The sequence below is a fragment of the Mobula birostris genome, chromosome 8 (genome assembly GCF_030028105.1).
Source record: "Mobula birostris isolate sMobBir1 chromosome 8, sMobBir1.hap1, whole genome shotgun sequence".
NCBI classification, from domain to species: domain Eukaryota; kingdom Metazoa; phylum Chordata; class Chondrichthyes; order Myliobatiformes; family Myliobatidae; genus Mobula; species Mobula birostris.
In genome coordinates, this window is record NC_092377.1 from 51,716,561 (window position 1) to 51,725,523 (window position 8,963).

The following is an 8,963-nucleotide window of genomic DNA, read 5'->3' on the forward strand; positions in this document are numbered from 1 at the left end:
CTTTTTTAGTGGTAATGCTCCATGTAAGTGTCCTCACTGGTGGGGAGGGGTTTGCCTGTAATGGACTGACTGAGCTGTATCAATCATTTTCTGTAGTCTTTTCCATTCCTGAGCATTTGTCTTTCTGTGATATAACCAATTGGAATTCTCTACAGGCAGCTTCCAGATACCTTTTGGCAGAATGACTGTGGTCCCTAAAATAGTCCCGTTAGGCATCTGCTGTACACTCATAAAGTGCATATGGTGAGGCTGAATTTCTGCTCCTCCCAGTCAACATACAATCTGCTCCTCTTCAAACTAGGAATGCAGAAAATTCGGATAGGAATTAGTGAGAAAAGGGCACGTTGACTATAAGAACAGCTGGAAGTTATAAAAGCGAACCTCTAGGTATCTTTGTTAGCCAACATGTTGAAGACAAGCCAGTTTAAATGTTCCCTTTGTACTTCCTACAATCAATCATCTATACATCCTAGAAATGACACTAGTGATTCTACATTGCCTCATGAATATTCCCTGCAACTGGTGACTGATGTTCTTGGCTTCAACCTCAGCCACGTTTTGGGTTTCATCTGGAGACCTTGCAGGAGGCATTCAGCATTGATGTGACCAGTGTTCTAGATCTGCTCCAGACACACATGGTAGAGAATCACACTTTGCACTTTGGGCATTCCCATATCTAGCTCTGCTTGCAAACTTTTCTTAGAAGATTCTTAGCTTTCCAATGACATTCTTGACACCTTGGTATGACATCTGATAAAATAGCTCCCACTTTTATTGAAAATTCTCACTCCTGTTTCACAACCATCAGATTCCCAAGAAAGAGCGCCTTGTTATTGAAGTAAGTGAAAAGACTGTGGCAGACTTGGCTGAATGTCTTCATAAATTTAATTCCCTTCATTCAATAGAAACCATTTGGTAAGGAGATTAAACTGAAAGGGATCTAAAAAATTCTTATTTCTAACTGCAGAACTCTCAGTTAGGCAGTTGGTTGTCACCCACATAAACCTTATATGCTAATTAGCATAATTTTACAAAGATAGTAACTTCACCCTATTTTTAATAACTTGCCAGGTGAAATGTTCACCCTTAACAGTGTTCATAACCACAAAATGATAAAAAAATGATAGTGGGAGTAGGCCAATTATCCCCTTGAACCTACTCCAGCAGTCAATAGATTGCAGTTGATCCCCAACTCACTCCATTCGCCATTTATACTTCTTCTCTTTGTCGATCTCCATCTATCATCCACCTGCCATTGTCTCTCAACTCCACTTCTCCACCTCCCATTCCATATCTAGTACAACTAGCCAATCATCTCTCACCCTTCATCAATCTAACAATCATCTCAGACTCCTGTCTCACCACTTCTATTCTTTCCTATATTCTGGTCCTGTCCTCTTGGCCCTGATGCAGAGTTTTGACACAAAATGTCAACAGTTCTCTTCCTCCCTCAGATGCTTTTCAACCCACTGAGTTCCTCCAGCAGATGTTTTGATAGCTGATCCAGTCTTGATCCCATATTCAGCTTCCTGTAATCTCTCCCCTACCTTTTGCACTTTAGATCAATATCTGTCAATCCCTGCTTTAAATATCAATATTTGTCGCACCTCTTACCTACTTCTGTTCCATATTTCTCAAACCTGAAGCCTCCTATTTTGTCAGAATTGAGAGAGAGAGATAACACTGTTTTTTCCAGTTCTGAGAGAATGATTTTAAGCTTAACTTTGTATCACGTAGGAATTTTGGAGAAACAAAAAAATTAACTTTTATTGAATATAGTGGATTTAATTTCATCACAGTGCTGACACTCTGCAATAGTTCAACTAGGCTAAAACAGTTTTGTTGATGATTTTCATTTGTACTCAGTTTCTGAGGCTTCTTGCTTAAGTGTCCAATAATAATCAGCCAGCATTGGTAAAAGGGCAAGATTCCACTTGCCATGATACCATTTCTCCCATGACTGCAATGTCCTGGTGAAACATTTCACCATGCTTGTCACTGACAGCACCAAGATTTGCAGGAATGACGTCTAAAAAGGAATGCAGAAAATGAATCTTTGGTGACATATTGCACTTCATGGTTTTGTATGCTTGAAGCATACTGTCAACCTGCTGCACATAGTTTGGTGCTCTGTAGTTGCCAAGAAAATTTTCAACAACATCCTTGAGTGCCTTCCATGTGATTTTCTCCAGTCCCACTAGAAATTATTCGATTTTCCTATCATTGATGACCTACTTGATCTGTGGACCAACAAAAATAGCTTCCTTGATTTTGGCATCAGTTATTCTGACTTGAATTATGAATTGAAATAACAAATATCAGCAATTTCAAAAAAAGTGTGTGATAGGGAAACTTTATGGTGATTTTCATGATCAGCAGCTCAAAATCCATAAGATACACCTGACAGTAATCAGGAAGGAAAATCTTTGTTGTTCAGTGTAATTCAAAGTATTGAAAATGAATTTCTAAGAAGGAAGTGTGAAGATATAAATTCAGTCTAAATAAAGCTGGAAAATGTAAAGCTTCTATTCAGGTAATATAATGGAAATAAGGAGAAAATAAATCATAAATATAAAAAAAAACCATAGAGTTGTTAGACTGCTATTGAAAAATAATTAATACACCCTTATATCTTTTCTGGAAAGAAATCCTGCCATTATTTTGGAATTTGACCTTTAAATATGTTCAAAGTGTTTAACTGCTCAGGTCTTCATTAGTGACAAATGAAGACACTTAGTTATTGTGGGCAATGCATATTTATAAATGTCAGTCTTTGCAGTGATCACCATACAATAAAACAACTTAAAACTACTATGGCATGTTTCACTTTTATACACTCTGGTAGACAATAAAATTCAAGTTGATTCCAGTGCAATCTATGCAGAAATAATGGGACAGATCAAAAGATTAATAAGAGATCCCACCTCTTGAAATAAAAAAAATGATGACATATTGTCACATTGGCAGACCTGTGTATTGATGATGTCAAAATCATCCAAGACATTAAAGAATAATCAGAAACACTAGCTTGTTATTCATTGAGAATTGTTGTCTAGGATGCTGGATTCCAGAAATACTGGGAAGTATTTTCAGACATCAACTGACATCTTTAGCATACTGCATTAAATATGACATCTGGCAGTATAAATAGAATAAATCCTTGATATAACCTACCTCCACAAATTTTCCTCAAATTTTAAAACATGTTTTTGGAAAAAGAATTCAAATTTATTGTCAGAGGCCGAGATAACAGTTTAGACTGATTAACCAACAGTGTTGATGCTGTATATGGATGGAATATGGTCAGGTGATGCCTTCATATGAACATCCTCTGCTGTCAGACAATAAATAATGGTTTGGATCTATGGGTTCTTTAGCTTTAATCAAAGTCAATGCAAAGGAAGTGTCCAGTGGGAGAAATAATTAAACTACATACGGAGTTTGGATGAAAAAGAAATAGATCTTTTGGGATAAGTAATTGAGGATAAGAAGCTGTACAGGATCAAAGGACTGTATATAAGTTCATTTACAATATTCTATTAATCTTCTAAATATTTTGCAGCTGACGGGTTTTAAATATGGTAAACTTTGGGGACCACTTCACACAGCTGTAAAATCCATTGGCATGAAAGAATGTTCCTGTACGAAGTAATAGACGTACACAAGATCCTGTCATATAATGCTCCATTTCTAATGGAATTACAACATCTTCCTGCACATTACAAATTGGTTAGAATACTACTGGTATTACAAGTCCTCATGGATCACAACTTCCAAGACAGATTTATGCCGAACAGTATTGTATATTCGTTTTGTCTTTGGATTTGGATTTATGGAAAATGTATTAACATTGTGCTTAACAGGTTTGACATTGTAGCTGTCTAAATACTCAGGAGAGATGCTGTCTCTTTAGTTACAGTTCTGTACTTCAACAGAATACTTAGCTTGCAAAACATCTCTTCTGTCTACAACATTGTTTGGTTCTAATTTATTAGGTAGACCTAAGAGAGTCTGCTTGTCCATCTGCTTGTCATAGCTTCAAATACAATTGACAAATAAAGAATTAGTTGGAACTCTTTAATCAAAAAAACCTTTGCTTTGTAGTTAATTTTGACAGAGTTTAATGAGTAAATGTTACACTAATCTCTGTGCAGTTGTATGCCAGATCAACTTTTTATTAAATGATGTCTGAATAGTACTAGCACAAAGCTTGAAATTGAACTAACCTAAGACCTCAAACTTACCAACCTGGAACTGCAAACTACTATAGTGGAAGCAACTGACAAAGAGCCACAAGGTGCAGTAAAAAAAGAAGTAAGTTGCATTTACATAACCATGGGACATGTTAAAGTACTCTAGAGATTTGAAGAGAAATCATGGTTCTGGTAAAATAGTGAGTCAATCTGTGTACAGCATACAGATAGCAATTTAATATTGACCAATTGGCTACCATCAAAAGAAGTGACGGAACTGATAAAAGAATAGTAAGAAAATGCTTAAGAAATAGAAGCACAGAAGTTGAAGCAGATGTGTAAATAGAAAAATAATGATTTATCACAATTGATAAAAGGAGCAATAAAAAGTCAAATGGAAAACAAAGAAGGATAAAATATTAAATTAATAAAACATATACAATCAGACAAAAATAGGTTTCTCAGTAAACAAATATGCTTTATTAGGAAAGGAGGAAAGAAAGAGCAATTTGGATCCATATTGACCAGTCACACAGAAACAGTACTGATGCAGCTTGCTTATTCATTATCTGGCAACGCACATTAAAGATAAATCAACGATTCAGCGATGAAGGAAGAGATCTGACCCCTAGAGAACTCATTAATCTTTGGATTCTCTTACTGAACAGAAATGAATAAAACATTTCTGCCAGAACTGAAGTTAAACTTATCTGATCAAACATGACAGTGATAAGAACATTTTAGTTAAAAAAGAAAGTGATCTCACAGATATATACGTACGTGCAGACATGACCATACAAATATCACAGATGTGCACACATACTCTAGCCATGTGTGAACTGTGCAAGTTCACCATTGCACCCAATAGCTTGAACACACACACACGCTTATTATCTGCAGAGAGATTAAACACATGCACAATACAAAGATGTGCAAACCTGAAGTTATGCATATACAGTGTATAAAATGCATGTGAACCCTTACATTAGGCAAACTTTTTAGATACAAATACACAAAATGTGCACATAGAGTGACATATACATGCACATTATAAGCATTCACTCACCTGCAACCACTCATGAAATGTACACAAGAAACAGGCATTCACAGTTAAACTGTACATACCTTGCTCATAATCAGACACCATTCATTCAAGACAACAGTGAGATTTTTTTTTGGATCTAAGAAAGAAAATCTGGCCTATCTTTCCAAGATGAAAGTTCAGAAGTAATAGAGAGGGTGCATTTACTTGGATGTCCCTGTGTCCAGAGCTTTGGAAAGCTGTGTCCTTGTTTCTTTGTTTCCATGTTATCAGAATTTTGATCTGGAGAGACATGGGAATGAAATATTAACCATGCTTTCTTTTATTTAAAATGCTGGCTAATGTGCAAAGTGGTTTAAGTATTTCAGTTCATATTTTAGATTTCTGGCACTTGCAACATTTTGTTTTAAATTTCAGATTTTTCTGAGTGAGGGAAATATGCTTTGAATTAGTGGAATACCGCAGGCCAATTGATGTCTCATACAAGGGCACGAGATCATTCCTAGAAACCAAATTCCATAGTGTCGTTCTTCTGTACATTAGATGGTTCAATTTAAAAAACAATAGAGATTTGGATGAATAGTCCAGTGACTGAAATGGCAACACTGTTTCTTTTCCCAGAAAATCTGCCTGACCGGTAGAGTTTCCCTAGCATCTTCTGCTTTAACTATCGTTGTACAGTTTTTATTCCAGTCCAGAAAGCTTCCCTCCTGCTTCTGCAGGGTGGCAGTTCTCAGGACGTATTGAAAATTTGAGTACCAGAAGTGTGGACCTAATGCTGCTTGCACCTCCTGCAAATTAAGCACTTTTCCACCCGCTTCACCGACTCTAAAATTGTCACCACTGGAGCCCAGAGGTTATAATTTCACTGTATCTCCGAGTCAACAAGATGATTTGTTTATATCAAGAGGTATAATATTTCAACATTTCTTCTGGGAATGGCTACCCAAACAGAGCGCCTGAACTTTGTTGGGGATTTCCTATTGTGCTCTAGTTGGACCCCTCATAGCATGCAGTGGGGGTGCATGAACTTCTGCAGATTCCCCAGCACTTACGCTGGGAAACCTGCCCACTGAACCTGTGCCAGCTTAATCTGACAGACACCCAGCCAGCCCATTCACCTACATGAAGATAAACTGCTGAGAGAGAGAGAAAGGGACAAGTATAATTTACTTTCTCGTTCTTTTGGTTTAATTGAATTAACTTAAATCTGTTTAATGTCTGTGTTTTAAGTGTTCTATAACTTCTGTCAAAAAAAGTTGAAAACATTTTGTACCAATGTGTATTTGTTTTTTAAATTATATTGATATTTTTGAATGTTTGTGAATGGCAGAAACATTTGCAAAAGTTCTATGTCTGTAACAGTTTTGACAACCATTTAGCCCTTGTATGTGACTCAACTGGCAATCAAGCCAGTTAAGAGGAGGTACTATCTATTTGCCCTGTGCAGTTCCTGATCAATCAGTTGGGATCTGGCTGACATGGTTGCTCATGTAGGGACAATAGAGTGACACACTGACCACAGTACCCCTTCACCGTTCAGCCAACTCATATAATACAATGGGCTGTTTGAGGTATCTGGTCAAGATACTTCCCAATTGCACATACATACATTTCATCCAGGAGATTACAAAGGAAACTTTCATTTCTCGGAGTTTATTGAGAATTGAAAAGTGGTTCACGTATCCACATCTGAGAAAAGTACTGAAATGAGATTTCTGAAAAAAAGACGACTTGTGCTGTCATTCCATAAAAAGTGAGACTGGGTCGTCCAATAATCAGTGGTTGGAAAATTATTGGGAAAATATGTTTTTAGATATAAATCTCATTTGGAAATATATGAGTTAATTTGGACAATGATTTGCTAAGAGAAGATTATATCTGGTCAATTTAATTGAATTCTCCAGTGCTTTCACATTCTTCCTATAGCGAGGCGACCAGAACAGCACATAATACTTCTGCACAGTGTTTTGTAAATTTACAACATAAAAATCTATTTCACGCATGATTCAACCTTCATCTTCTTCGCCATTTTATCAATTTGTGTCGACACTCTCTGGAAACAACGGACTTGGATCCCAGAGTCTTTCTGTTAATTAACATTCCTTAGTCCTCTGAAATGCACTATTTATGTCCTATCCCTACTTGACTTTACAAAATTCAACACTTCATGTTTGTTAGAATTAAATTCCATCTGCCAGAGTTCTGTCCTACTACCTGTCTAATCTCTACACCACTGTATCCTCTGATAACCTTCCCTGCTATTCATAGCACCACCTATTTTCAATTCATTCTCAAACTTACTATTCGTATTTCCTATGTATGTTCACATCCAAGTTGTTAATATCATGAATAGCAAAGGACCCACATCAACCCTTTGTTGTACACCATTAGTTATGGACTTCCCATCAAAAAAACATTCTTCCACCTCTATCCCTGCCTTGTATCACAAAGAAAATTTTAGGTCTAATTAGCCATCCCACCATGGATCCCATGTGCCTTAACCTTCTGTATCAATCTACCATGCGGGCCCTTAGCAAATGCCTTACTAAAGTCCATATAGAGAACAACTTGGCTTCATTTCTTCAAAAGAGTCAATCAAATAAGTGAGACAGAATTTCCTCTGCACAAGTCATGCTGACTAACCCTGGTCAGAGCCCACCTTTCCCAATCTAAGAATTCTGAGGTTTGAAATGGAATTATGGGAATTGAGTCTGACAATGATCCTTCTTGGACTCTGAGCCATTGAAGTTGCAAGCTAAGGGAATATTGAAAGAGCTCAAATGTTAGAATAAGGCAGTAGGATGGAACTGGAACTAGTAAGTGATTGCAATGCCTGTTTTGGAGGGGCTGATTTGCTGTGGCCAACTCCCTCAAAGTGACCAACACTTTGCAATTTGGCCTGCCACACACTGACACCTAGTGGCTAGAGCCTGAAGCTTCATGATGCTATTTCCTCACTGGGCCAGCAGACATCGGTTTGGACCTGCTGCTCAATCTTCATATTCACCCGCACTGTGCTGGGCAGAACTTGCTGCTTACTTGCATCCGGAAGGCTTTTGAAAGGCACAACTCTGGAATGAAGCTTTGCCTCCTGCCTAAGCTGGGCCCTTTTTTTATTATATTATATATATATATATATATATATATATGTCTGTGTAAAACTAAATGCATGGATATAAAGAAAAAAGAAATAAAGTATGGAATAATAAACAAAATTAATTTAAGGATTAAAAAATAACTAAAAATATGATATAATAGAAGTAAAAATAGATAACTTAATCTACCTTTTTCCCCCCAAAGTCCGAAGTAGAATTCCCCATTTAAATGAAAAGAGATTTTGATCGTACATGAAGTTTAATCTGGCAAGGGATCAGAGGAAGTTTCATCAGGACTTTTGATCTACAGTTGTTGTCTTCTAACCTGCTGAGTTTTTCCAAAATTTTCTGTTTCTTTTAGATCTTCAACATATATATATATTATTTCTTTCCCCTCTCCATCTGGGAAGATTAAGTGTTATGGGGTATTAGAGGACGCTGGAGGAAGTTGTATATACATTCAGTGGTCACTTTATTAGGTACACCTGCTCATTAATGCAAATATCTAATCCGCTAATCATGCGGTGGCAACTCAATACAGAAAAACATACAGACATGGTCAAAAAGTTCAACTGTTGCTCGGACCCAACATCAGAACAGGAGGAAGAAATGTGATCTAAGTGACTTTAA